Source organism: Salmo salar, unplaced genomic scaffold (genome assembly GCF_905237065.1).
Source record: "Salmo salar unplaced genomic scaffold, Ssal_v3.1, whole genome shotgun sequence".
NCBI classification, from domain to species: Eukaryota; Metazoa; Chordata; class Actinopteri; order Salmoniformes; family Salmonidae; genus Salmo; species Salmo salar.
Window position 1 is genome coordinate 15,242 of NW_025548313.1, and position 12,293 is coordinate 27,534.

Sequence of the window (12,293 nt, forward strand, 5' to 3'; positions counted from 1 at the left end):
TCAGCAAGCATCATCCCAGCATCTGCCCTGCCTGTCATCCTAGTACCTCCTCTGCCCTTTCAACCCTGCAAGGCAGTAACTGTATCGTTTTTCTTTTGATCTGAAGCCTGACACTGTTCAACACGTCATGTCTCATCCTCCATCTTTTGAATAAAGCTTCCTCTGCATGATTTTATTCTAACATTATCCATGTTTTTTTGCAACCCTCAAAAACAAATGTTGATCCCCATGTAACGACACGTGATATTCCACAAGGGGGGCACTAAAGGTCTGTAACTAAAGGAGGTTGAACACTTTGTACCTTGAACACCATCTGAGGTACACCATCTTTGTACCTTGAACACTCACTAGCAGAATCTGTCTGCCACAGCTGCTGCGCTAAGGCCAATCTTCTATCACAGAGAGCGCTGACAACCAGAGGTGTTTCCAAAAGCCAACAACACAGAGCAGGTTAGAGAAGATTCAAACCTAACCACACAGGCACGCACTTACGCACACACACACACACGCACACACACACACACACACACACACACACACACACAGACACACACACACACACACACACACACACACACACACACACACACACACACACACACACACACACACACACACACACACACACACACACACACACACACACACACACACACACACACACACACAGATCTAGGAGCAGTTGACCTCCACAGAATGTGAACATTAGCCACTAATATCTGACATCAGTATAGTTTATAAAAGTGTATCTGTTTGTCTGTGTCTTTCAGTTTCTGTTTAGACTACATCAAAGATAGAGAAGCTGTGCAGCCACACCATGTTCAATCATGTTACCTAATTAGCTAGCTAGCTAGCTGACAATCTGGTTGACCTGTAGCATATAAACATTTGTTTGCACATGAATGTAAAAAATTATTGATCAAATTCCCCCTGACACTATTTGACTGGGTTAATAACTTAATATTAAGTTAATATGGACCCATTGTCTTAGACTTGAAATCTTGGATCAGGATTCAAACACAGGGACTCTTATTTCAGCCATAGGGACTTGTGACTCGACTCGACTCAAACATTGGTGACTTTGACTCAACTCAGACTCATAGGGTCTTGTGAATTGACTGGAACTTATGCTTTAGTGACTCGACTACAACACTGCTGCCATTACATGGCTACTGCTACAACTAACAATTCTAACAAGGGGCACCCCTTCTTGGATACACTTTTCTGCTGCTCCCTCAAAAGCATTAAGCAGACATTTTGATTATACCTCCCAACTCATAACTCCCTGTTGGGGTGAGTCTATCTACAAATAAACACAGCAAGAGGATTACAACAGCTAACACAGGAAGCTGAAATCCTGGGGTCCGCCTTATGTTCACTCAGTTCTACCACATTTTGAAAAGGTGCTTTTCATCCATGTCCAGGCCATGTTTTGGCCATTTTGCTGCACTAGGCATGACAATTGCAGACATTCTCCAATCCGGCAAAGAAATAGGCCTATAGTGTACAGTGTCGGCCTATAATGTAATTTTATAACTAGGCCTACCATTAGATAGCCTACCATTTGTAAAACATGCAGTTGTGTTGGCTTTATTAACCGAGTCCTGATTCCTAACAAAAGCTTATAGTGACTTGTCCTTTAAGATATGAACATCAGTTACACATCAGCTACCCAAGTTTATTATGAGTTTTCTTGAGGATTTTTGCAAAGAGACCAATGCTGATGTAAAGGCCTAAGTCTTCACAGCAGTACAAACCTGAAATCACTTATTATCAGTACATTTTATTCCACCTTGTGAAACCAGGGGTCTAGTGGAGGGTAAATGCGAATAAGATTTTTTTTTTAAAGGCCTGTTATGAGAGACAAAGAGAGATGGTGAGAGTAGCTGAGTGCCTATAGCAAGAGATGGCTGTTAATATCACTAGGCTGTTTGGTCTGTGTGCAGGTAGTGAACCTGATTGCTGAGGGGTTAGGTTGCTAGTTAGAATCTTAACCTGCCATAAGCTACTTTTGTGTCAGCAAGTCTACAGACCATTCAAGTAGCTGCACTTAACACCTCACTGATACAGATTGTGTAAGCTACAAACCCAAACTGTCTAAGGAAATGTAGGTGACAGTAATAATATTGCACACATATTCAGAAATCTGGGCTGATGGAATCATTGTCTACTCTCCATAATTTCTGCTGGAGATCGAGCCCCTCCCCCACTGCAGAGTGCACAAAGTACCAAACTATCAAAAATGTCACAGGTCAACACAGTTCCCATCTCCCCCATGCTGCAGTGACAAATCTCTCCCTAGGGTTGCCACGTAAACTATATGTCTTTTATTGAGGTACTTTTAAAACTTTGCTGCAGGTGAAAAGTTTTGGTCGCTGGGTGCAAGTTTTTAATACTACTTCTATATTGCACCGTTACCAACATGGTAGTTAAAAAAAGCCATTAATTTCCCTGTAATCTTCTGAAATTGTGATAGGTTTCAGGCTTTGAACGTGGGTTTTTACCTGGTTTTCGTAGAAATTTGGAATTGACCTGGCAAGCCTGTCTCTGTCTGAGCATGATCACAACAAAAGTAGCTGTGCAGCACGTTTTTTAATGAAGAGGAGGATGGTTGTAGACGTTCACATTCCTGCAAGAAGGTTAGCTATTAACTAAACTGTTAACCAATATTTTAACAAATTGTATTTGGTGTATTGGCAAGCAAGCATGTTCCCGTTGTCTTTATTTGTAATGAAAGTTAGCTCATGTATGTCTTTCGGTGGAATCCAACATGCATTGACAATGTCCGAAAGCCACATTGTGTCAGATATACTGCGTCATGAGAATGAAATTGTTGGGTTTATCCAAACAATTCATTAATGTGCAATTGTTACTTTGCATGTTTTTACCTTCTACTTATTTACTGCTTGCTAATGATTAGCGTGCTAGCTAGCGGTTAGCGTGCTAGTTTAGCATAATTGGTAACATGTCTTTGATTCAGAATACATGATTGTGGTTAACCCAATGTTACATGCATTAGAAAATAATATTGCTAGTGTAACTTCAATTGGTTTACAAGCTAGCTAGAAAAGCCAGTTCTTTTTCATCTGTTTTGTCAAGTCATAAGCATGCATGTGTGCTGAAATATTTATATAAATCCCCCCATTTAAATTATTTTATTGAAGTTTTGGCAGTTTTTTTTAGTGCCCTTAATTACTCAAAGAGAAATAAGTTGCTAGTTATTTTGGCTTTGCACGTAAAAGAGTGTAACACCACAACAGGAATAAGGATTGTGGAAAGGTTAACATTTGGTAGGGCTGTGCCAATTCACATGCCTTGCTTTAGCCATATCACTCATACTGTTTCTCGTTTAGTCCATCCATAAAAGCAGATCAGCTTTAGTTGCATCCAGGAACTTGCATAATGTGCTTATGTTATGCTTATACTTGCTTTTTTACCTTGAAAGTCATCTGAAAGGAAATTGTAATAGATGTTTGTAGGACCTCTATCAGTCAATGATAACAGTCATTGGTGTCCCCCACCCCATCCCCTTTGTTGTGTGCCGAGCAATCTTGTCATTCTTTTAAGTCTCAACCATTCTTTTTGAAACTTGTCTTCCTTTACAAAGGCACTGCAGAGGCTAAGAAGACGCATGGAAACTCTAAAAGAAACATAATTCAACTTGTAGGCCAGATTTGAAAAGGAAATAATAAATCCCGAAGCTCAGGTTCGTCAGTTGTTTAGAATGAGGATACTAGGGATGGTTGAATCATATTCAATTGCCTAATTTGCACATGGCTAATTTCATTTTATTGTATCCTTAGATGTCAGACACCGAGGCTGCCAGTACCTCTGGGTCGATAGTCCATGTGTTGGATGATGCACTGCCGTTGATCAGAACAGACAGCGTATACGTAAGTTAGTGTCATTCAACACCAGCACATACTGTAAGTTCTTGTGAATCAGCTTTGTAAATCAAAGACAGGCAAGTCTGCACTTTCATCCCATATTCATTGTATTATTAGAAAATGTAAAGTAGAGGAGCACAGAGCCATAACTAATCAAAATGTACCAGTGTCCAAATACTTTGATATCTATCTAGTTATCCAAGATACTTTTTTTCTGCAATACAGTTGACCAAAGCTATGCTTGGATACAAGACTGATGACTCAATAACCAGTATTGACAACAGTGAAGATGGTTGTGTCCCAGGGCCATCAGAGGAAGGCAATTTCTATGAAGAAAATCTGACCTGTATGCCTATACCTTACATACACATGGACCTATTCTTAATTACAATGTCCTTTTTGACATGTTTTCCAGGAGAGATGTCAGCGATTCGGGCTAAACAGCCAATGACCAAGGGAAAGCTGGGACAAATGAGAGGCTCACACGGTAAGCATGTTTCCTGCTGCCTTCAGTCAGTGCATTTTCACTCTGTAGTGTCAATTTATGGCCGTACTGTGCTGGTCCAGATCAATACTGTCTTTATCAGTTAGTGTATTTCCAACCATGCCAGCACAGAACGGTTCAGTTTGGATTGGACACAAGTCAAGATGTTAGATCTGGAACTAGTGTGTCAGGATAGATGATAACACAGAAGGATTACAACGCTTTACATTGTTTTTCTTGAGGGAGGGAACTTGATTTAATAGGTATTGCTTTTATTAGAATATTACATTGCAAACAGGTTGTTGGGCTTAGATTCCATACAGATTGAGTCTGCCTTGATGTCAGCATTGCACATTCTCCTCTCACATCCTTATCTATGTAGTTATTTAGTTGGGATTGTTAGTTTAATCTCAACACACCCTCTGCAGAAACAGCTGTAACCTTGTAGAGTTAATACAGAGAGATGTTCAAGTACTGTATTGTAGTCAACCTTTTTTTAATGTAGTCATTCATAATGCCATCTCTTTCCAAAGGTGTAACGATCGTCAAAAGGAGTAGACCAAGGTGCAGCGTGGTACGTGTTCATCTTGAATTTATTTTAATTTAGAACACTTCAACAAAAGAACAAACAATGACAAACGACCATCACGTCTTGCAGGCTATAACGAGCAGTACAAAAATAAGATCCCACAACTACAGGTGGGGAAAGGCTGCCTAAGTATGGCTCCCAATCAGAGACAACGATAGACAGCTGCCTCTGATTAGGAACCATACTCTGCTCAACACAAAGAAATAGACACCATAGAATGCCCACCCCACACCTTGACCTAACCACATAGAGAATCAAACCGTCTCTCTCAGGTCAGGGTGTGACAAAAAGGTGCCAAAGGAACAAAAGGTATTGGTCGACAATAGAGGTGGATGCCCTTGAAGATTCCTTGATGAATTTTATCCGAATGGGAAAAACAAGACTGAGAAATGCATTGCTGCTTCTCCCCAAGCGCTAGTAAACAGGGACTGGAGAGCAGTAAAGTTCTATGTACACAACAGAATAGTTGCAGATCAGAGAAAATAAGTGTATGAGATGCTTCTGGCTATCTTGGTGTACTTCTGAGGATTTAATGGGACTTAAACTCATCAGTAGATGACGAATGTCCTCTATCTCACTGTTACGATCGTCAAAAGGAGTGGATCAAAACGCAGCGTGTTGAGTGCTCATATTTATTACTATAATGAAACACTTAAACAAATAAACAAAAACGAAAGCAAACAGTTCCGTCAGGCCACAGACAACTAAACGGAAAACAACTACCCACAAAAACCCAGGTGGGAAAAGGCTGCCTAAGTATGGCTCCCAATCAGAGACAATGATAGACAGCTGCCTCTGATTGGAAACCATACCCGGCCAAAACATAGAAATAAAACACATAGAATGCCCACCCCATATCACACCCTGACCTAACTAAACAGAGAAAAATGGCTCTCTCAGGTCAGGGCCTGACACTCACTGTCCAGGGGAAGTTTTTCCAGGTGGGTGGTTCACTTTTGGAGTGACTAAGGTCTCAAGAATACAAAGCCTGCTGACTTTGAATGTTACAGAAAATAAAGAAAAAAAATTCTAAACTATTAATCTGTTACTTGGATATATTGAATCCATTACTGAAATGGTTGTTCCAGTTTAAATACTTTACAGAAGAACTACACTACAGCCGTTGAGTTGCCATCCGTGTTGCATCATTGTGGCATTCTACATGAATATTTTCAGTCTTAAAATAGAATGAATGCGTCAAATATCGAGAATTTAAACTTGTTAATTATTTTACGCTTCCATTAGATACAATGTAGGCAGTTGGATAGCTTTTATAGATTTCATAGGAGGCATTCTCTCCATGGATGATGGCAATGCATTGCAATGCATTGAGTGGCTGCTGCCAACATACAGACTCAATCTCTCGCCACTTTAATAATTCGATGTAATAAATGTATCACTAGTCACTTAAAAAATGCCACTTTATATAATGTTTACATACCCTACATTACTCATCTCATATGTATATACTATACTCTATACCATCTACTGCATCTTGCCTATGCCGTTCGGCCATCGTTCATCCTTATATTTATATGTGCATATTGTTAATTATTCCTTTACACTTGTGTGTGTATAAGGTAGTTGTCGTGAAATTGTTAGATTACTTGTTAGATATTACTGCATGGTCGGAACTAGAAGATTACAAGCATTTTGCTACACTCGCATATACATCTGCTAACCATGTGTATATGTGACCAATACGATTTGATTTGCAATGTACGGTTTCAAGAAGTTGGTAAAATTACAAGTGAACTTTTTTCAAGGAGTCAGAAACTTTACGTGATTAACTCAATAGATTTTTTTTCTTTCTCATGAGTGTAATTTCTGTGCTTCTATGATGTCTGGAAAGCATGGTCCTCAAAAGGTATGTATTTGTGAGGAGTCCTAAATTGGTTACAGTGTTTGTGCGTGTGTGGTTAGTTAGGTTTGAAGCTTCTCTAACCTGCTCTGTGTTGTTGGCCTCTGGAAACACCTTCACGTCTATTAGTCCGGTCAGCACTTACCTCTTCTCCTTGGGCAACAAATCAACAAATCCAATGAAGAAATAAACATTCTACTAAAATTGTATACTTCATAGCTCACAAGAAACCAACAACACACACCACTGATCATTTTCAACTGCAATAAAACTTTATAGAAACAGAATTCTTTGGAACATGCTGATGATAAATTAACATTTGCCTAACTAGAATAACAAGTGGATTAATATTAATCTCTAATTGATACTGATAGACATATTCTATCATCACACCAGCGTACTAGATACTCTGGATACTCCCAAGGGGTTGAAGCAGTCCATCTTCAGGAAGGGAACACTCTTCGAGAAGCTACACACCCCAGGGATGAAAGTACTTTGACAGCTTGTGGCTCCTGTTGGGTCTCATAGGAAAAGTCTGTTCCAACAGTACTTCCGACAGTAGCTGCTGCTGCTCATGCACAACAGCCTGGATCGGTGGGCGCTGGATCATTTTCTGTCACCTGCCCTTTGTGCTTTGGGGTTGAAAGGGCAGTGGAGGAACTAGGATGGAAGGTAGAGCAGACACTGGGATGATGCTGACTGATCCTCTCTGGTCCATGGGAGGCCATGAGGGCTCCCGAATGGCACAGCGGTTCTAAGGCACTGGTCCCATAGGGCGGCACAATTGGTCCAGTGTTGTCCGGGTTAAGGTTTGGCAGGGGTAGGCCGTCATTGTAAATAAGAATTTGTTCTTAACTAACTTGCCTATTTAAATAAAGTGACCCCCCTACAACTGGCTTTGCTCCATCTCTTCAGAAAGAGACTCTTCATCCACCTCCAAGATCGAGGGCAGTGATGGAGAGACACACACTGGGAAGAAAGGCCCAGACTTAAAGTTTACGTCCCAGTAAATGGGCTTCACTCTCTTCCTGCGCCCTCGTTGGCTATTCTCCCGCTTGGCCTTGGCACGGGAGGCGGGCATGTGCCATCGCTTGATAGGAGGCTGTTCTGCCAGTGGGACCAAGGGGGGTCAAGAGGATTTCAAAGGGGCACTTCTCGCCGGCCTGCACTGCTCTCCTACTGGTCAGTAAAGCGGAGTGGTCGGTGTGACCTGTGTGGCTGGGCGTAGGTCTGGGCAGGGGGTGACAGCCATCATCTCCGCCGACGTTAGCTGGGTGGCAGACTAAAGGTGGACCACAGAGGAACATCCTCTCAGTGCTACTGAAGTACAGGGGCTCAGAGGGTAATATGCTTTGTTTGTCACCCAGTTGTTCTGGTAGCTGCTGGTCCAGCATAGCAGACCGGATCTGTAAGAGTTGGATCGTCTTCGACACACGCCGTGATCTGGCGTTGGCAGGCCGGGCTGGCACTGGGGAGGCAGGTGGGGCAGGCACTCGGCTGGAAGGAACCAGAGAAGCAGATGGAGTAGGCACCAGAAGGTCAGGCACATGGCTGACCATTGGGGTAGGCAATGGGATGGCCATCTGGGCAGGTGAGGCAGACACTGCAATGGTTGGCAGCACAGGGAAAGAATTGTTGCTCTCCCTCCTATCCATGGAGTTTATAAGCTCTAAGGTCTGGTTAGGGAACCTCAGAGTGCTGCCATCAGTATGTCTTGTTATCCTAGCTATCCCGGTCTTGGGTCGAGCCAGGCTCCTGCTGGCCTGGACCTCAGGCTGGAGGACATCCACAGGAGAACATGGCGGCTGCAAGAGGCTGCCGTCGGACAGAGACCGTCTGGCCTGAGCAGGAGGAGAGCAGGGAGTTTGGTCCTGGATGTTAGACCTCTGGAGAGGATGGGCCTGGATCCTGACCTCAGACTGGCTGCATGGAGTCCCAGATAAAGGAGCTACTGCCTTGACTGCAGTGGAACATACATTGGGCCTCCTAGGGATGCTTCCTGGTGTCTGTGGTCTGCTGGATTTAACCTCTGGCTCCTGCTTGTGGCTGGAGGTCAATGTGCTCCCTCCGGTTTTGGTTTTGACCGGACCCAGACGCTTGCTACCCATCTGTCCCTCCAGCTGTAGACGAGGCATGCCAGTCACCTTGAGGGTGTTTTTGATCTTTTGGACAGTGAGAGAGGTCACAGTGAGCATTGGGAGCCTGACGGGTGGAGTGGCCATTGGAAGCCTTCCCATGTCAGCCCTCTCTTTTGTTACATCCATCGTGTGGAAGTGGGATCGGCTATTCTTTCTCCCTGGTGGCATTGGCTGTAGGACAATATCACTGGCACTCCGGACACTGAGGATGTCTGTCAGGCTGTTCTCAGAACTGTTCTGACTGGTCTCTTGTGTCCTAGCCAACGGTGAGCTGGACTTCCCTCTGTCTTTCATGGCTGAGAGTCACGGTGGAGTAGCAAACAACAACAAAAAGCATGTTTGAGAATAAGGATATAGAATAAATTACATATATTTCAATAGAATTTGATCAAAGTTGTTATTATAAACTAGTGTTTTTCCACTTTCAAAGGACATTCCAATTCCTGCCAAAATGTTCATAAATTCATAAAAATGAAAGATTCACAGACTAAGGCCTACCTTCAATTTGGACTTCCAGATCATTTGCACACGTAGGATTTGACTATACAGTTTCAACAATATATTATTGAAAACAGAAACACAAGACCACAAGACCTAGTTTGAAACAAAAACTTTTTTGTCACAAATCACAAAACATAACAGTTTTCTGACAGATATTTATCAAATAAAGTACTCATAAGATAAAAGTAATGTATTTGAGATTATTTCATTCAATTATAGGTCCTACCTCAGTTCAGGAAGAGCGTCAATGACCTGTCTATGGATTGTCTTATTTTAACAAAATAATGCTTCATTATGACATCATGTACATTATGACATAGCAGCCGTCCACATTATAAAAGTTTGTCAAAACCACTTGAATAGACATGAAATGTAAAATTAAAGACAATAGACCTAATTCAACAATTGAATAAAAAGAATAGTTTGACAGTAATTTTTCAGATTATTGGCTTTTATTTTCATTACAGTAGTGGTTTTGAATTTATTAAAATGAGAGTAGGCCTAGTGAGTTTCGTAGAACTCGATCGCTCTTTGAACATCTGTGTGGAACGTTCCCAGCTGACGCCACACAGACGCCTTTGAAAAAACGTTCACAATTTTAGTTTCATATTCAATTCATCAGCATATATGCACGGCAAATAAATTCCCAGTACTCAAATAAATCTGAAAATCACAATTATCTATTTAGTATAGCTCATCTTAGAACGAGAAACGCTGTGGTGTCAATGTTTTTGATTATGTCCAAATAGGAACATAGCTACAGGTATTTTTACTTCTATATTATAATAGTAGTAGTTGTGTGTGTTTTGTTGTCGTGCATTCGTTTTGAGTCAACGCTAAACCCACAATTGTTTGGTCCCATTCGGTATTAGCACGGTCAGCCAATGGGGGAAGTGACATGCCTGATGCCTAAATTGATGTTGTCGACCAAACACATTTCAATATCATTTTTGAAATACAATAAATAGCCTGTTAATTTGTTGACAAAACATGTTAATAAATTAGATGTTGGCTTCGCGTCTCCAACTCAACCAAAAATAAAAGTTAAAGAATGGAATTAAGCCAGTGCCTTAGATTGAACTATCCAAGCAGTTAATATATCCTTTAAATGTTGATATTTGGTTGCGTTGTCCACTAAACACAATTCAATATTACTTTTGTAATACAGTAAATAGCCTAAAGTTATCTTACAAACTAATGTAACAATATTTATTCAACCTTAAAATAAGTAACAGATCCATGGCCACATTTTAAGGTTTCTGTAAGTATACATTTATTCGTATGTAACGTTAATCATATAAAGCGTACATGTTCAAGATAGCATGCATACTGTATGTTGTGGCGGATCTGTGGAGATATTCACAATTGCTGTAGTCTGTAGAATCTCGAACGGCATTGATCACTTGCAGCATGTACTTTTAATGTAATCTCAACTTCAAACCAGGTAATTTGGTTCTGCTATTTGATGAAGCACAGTGTGCTTTCGTCACCAGGGTTGTGGGTGCGATTCCCACGGGTGACCAGTGTGACCGTATGCTAAATGACTAAAACGTAAATAACCAGTGGTGGGAAAACGACAAAAACATTTTTTTACAATATATTTATTGGCATTTCTTTTTTTTCTTTTTTTATTTAACAATCATCAAAATATGACACAGATAATGCCCAGTTATTCCTTCCACCTGCACAAAACACCATGCTACATGGGTGGACATCGTGCAAAACCCTTCCCTCCCCAACACAGGAACACCCCCCTCCCTCCCCTCTGCCGGTATTAGCTTCACTGATTAACAACAAAAAAAGAAACAGAATGACTTTCACATTCCATGCTAGAAAATAAATGATTCAACATAAAAACAAATAATAATACATTAATGAAGAAAGTAGTAATGATGCAGCTAAGGTGACGTCTCTAGAAACTGCTGAAAGTCCCCCAGACGTCAGTAAATTCAAAGGGTTTATTACGTAAATTGTATGTTATTCTTTCAGATGGAATATAGAAAGATAGTTATTTTAGCCACATCTGCTTGCTTGGCGGAGTGTCACACTTCCTGTCACAGGGGTCGTTGAATGGAGACCAAGGCGCAGCGTGTATAGTGCTCATTCTTTGATTTTTAATAAAAACACTTCAACAACAAAACAATAAAACGACCAACAGTCCCGTCAGGTACTCTAGACTAAACGGAAACAACTACCCACAAACCCCAAAGGAAAACAGGCTGCCTAAGTATGGCTTCCAATCAGAGACAACGATAGACAGCTGACTCTGATTGGAAACCATACCTGGCCACAACATAGAAAATGACAACATAGAATGAAACTCTAGACAATCCACATAGAAAACAGAAAACCCAAAACACATAGACAAAACACCCCCCTGTCACACCCTGACCAATCTACTAGGGATAAATTACCTCATACCAGGGTCAGGACGTGACAGTACCCCCCCAAAGGTGCAGACTCTGACTGCACCCAAACCAAAAAACCCAACAACAACAACCCCAAACAGAAAGGGAGGGCAGGGAGGGTGACAACAGTCTATGGCGGCTCATGTGCTCCACCCAGAACCCTCCTCTTCTCCCGATCCTCCAGCTTCGGAGGTAGCTCTGGCTCAGGGCGTAACCTTCATTCCGCCCGCAGATCCCTCCGCTTCTGTAACATAGGCCTATGGATCATGATTGGAGGAATCGGACTGTAGATCCTTACCGGAATCACTGTGCTGTAGACCACTGCTGGAGGTTCCGACCTCCAAGCCGCCGCTGGAGGCTCTGGGCTGCAGACCTCCGCTGAAGGCTCTGGGCTGCAGACCTCCGCTGAAGGCTCTGGGCTGCAG

At 41.8% G+C, this 12,293-nt stretch overlaps 1 long non-coding RNA gene across 2 annotated transcripts; it reads left to right on the forward strand.

Annotated features, from left to right (window-relative positions):
• Window positions 1–2,527: 2,527 nt before the first annotated feature.
• Window positions 2,528–5,084, forward strand: LOC106573243 (uncharacterized). Of its 2 annotated transcripts, XR_006763465.1 has the most exons (5): window positions 2,528–2,639; window positions 3,608–3,706; window positions 3,804–3,893; window positions 4,303–4,374; window positions 4,905–5,084. It is a non-coding gene; the product is annotated as an uncharacterized lncRNA (long non-coding RNA). The 2 variants fall into 2 exon arrangements; XR_006763466.1 differs by lacking the exon at window positions 3,608–3,706.
• Window positions 5,085–12,293: the final 7,209 nt, after the last annotated feature.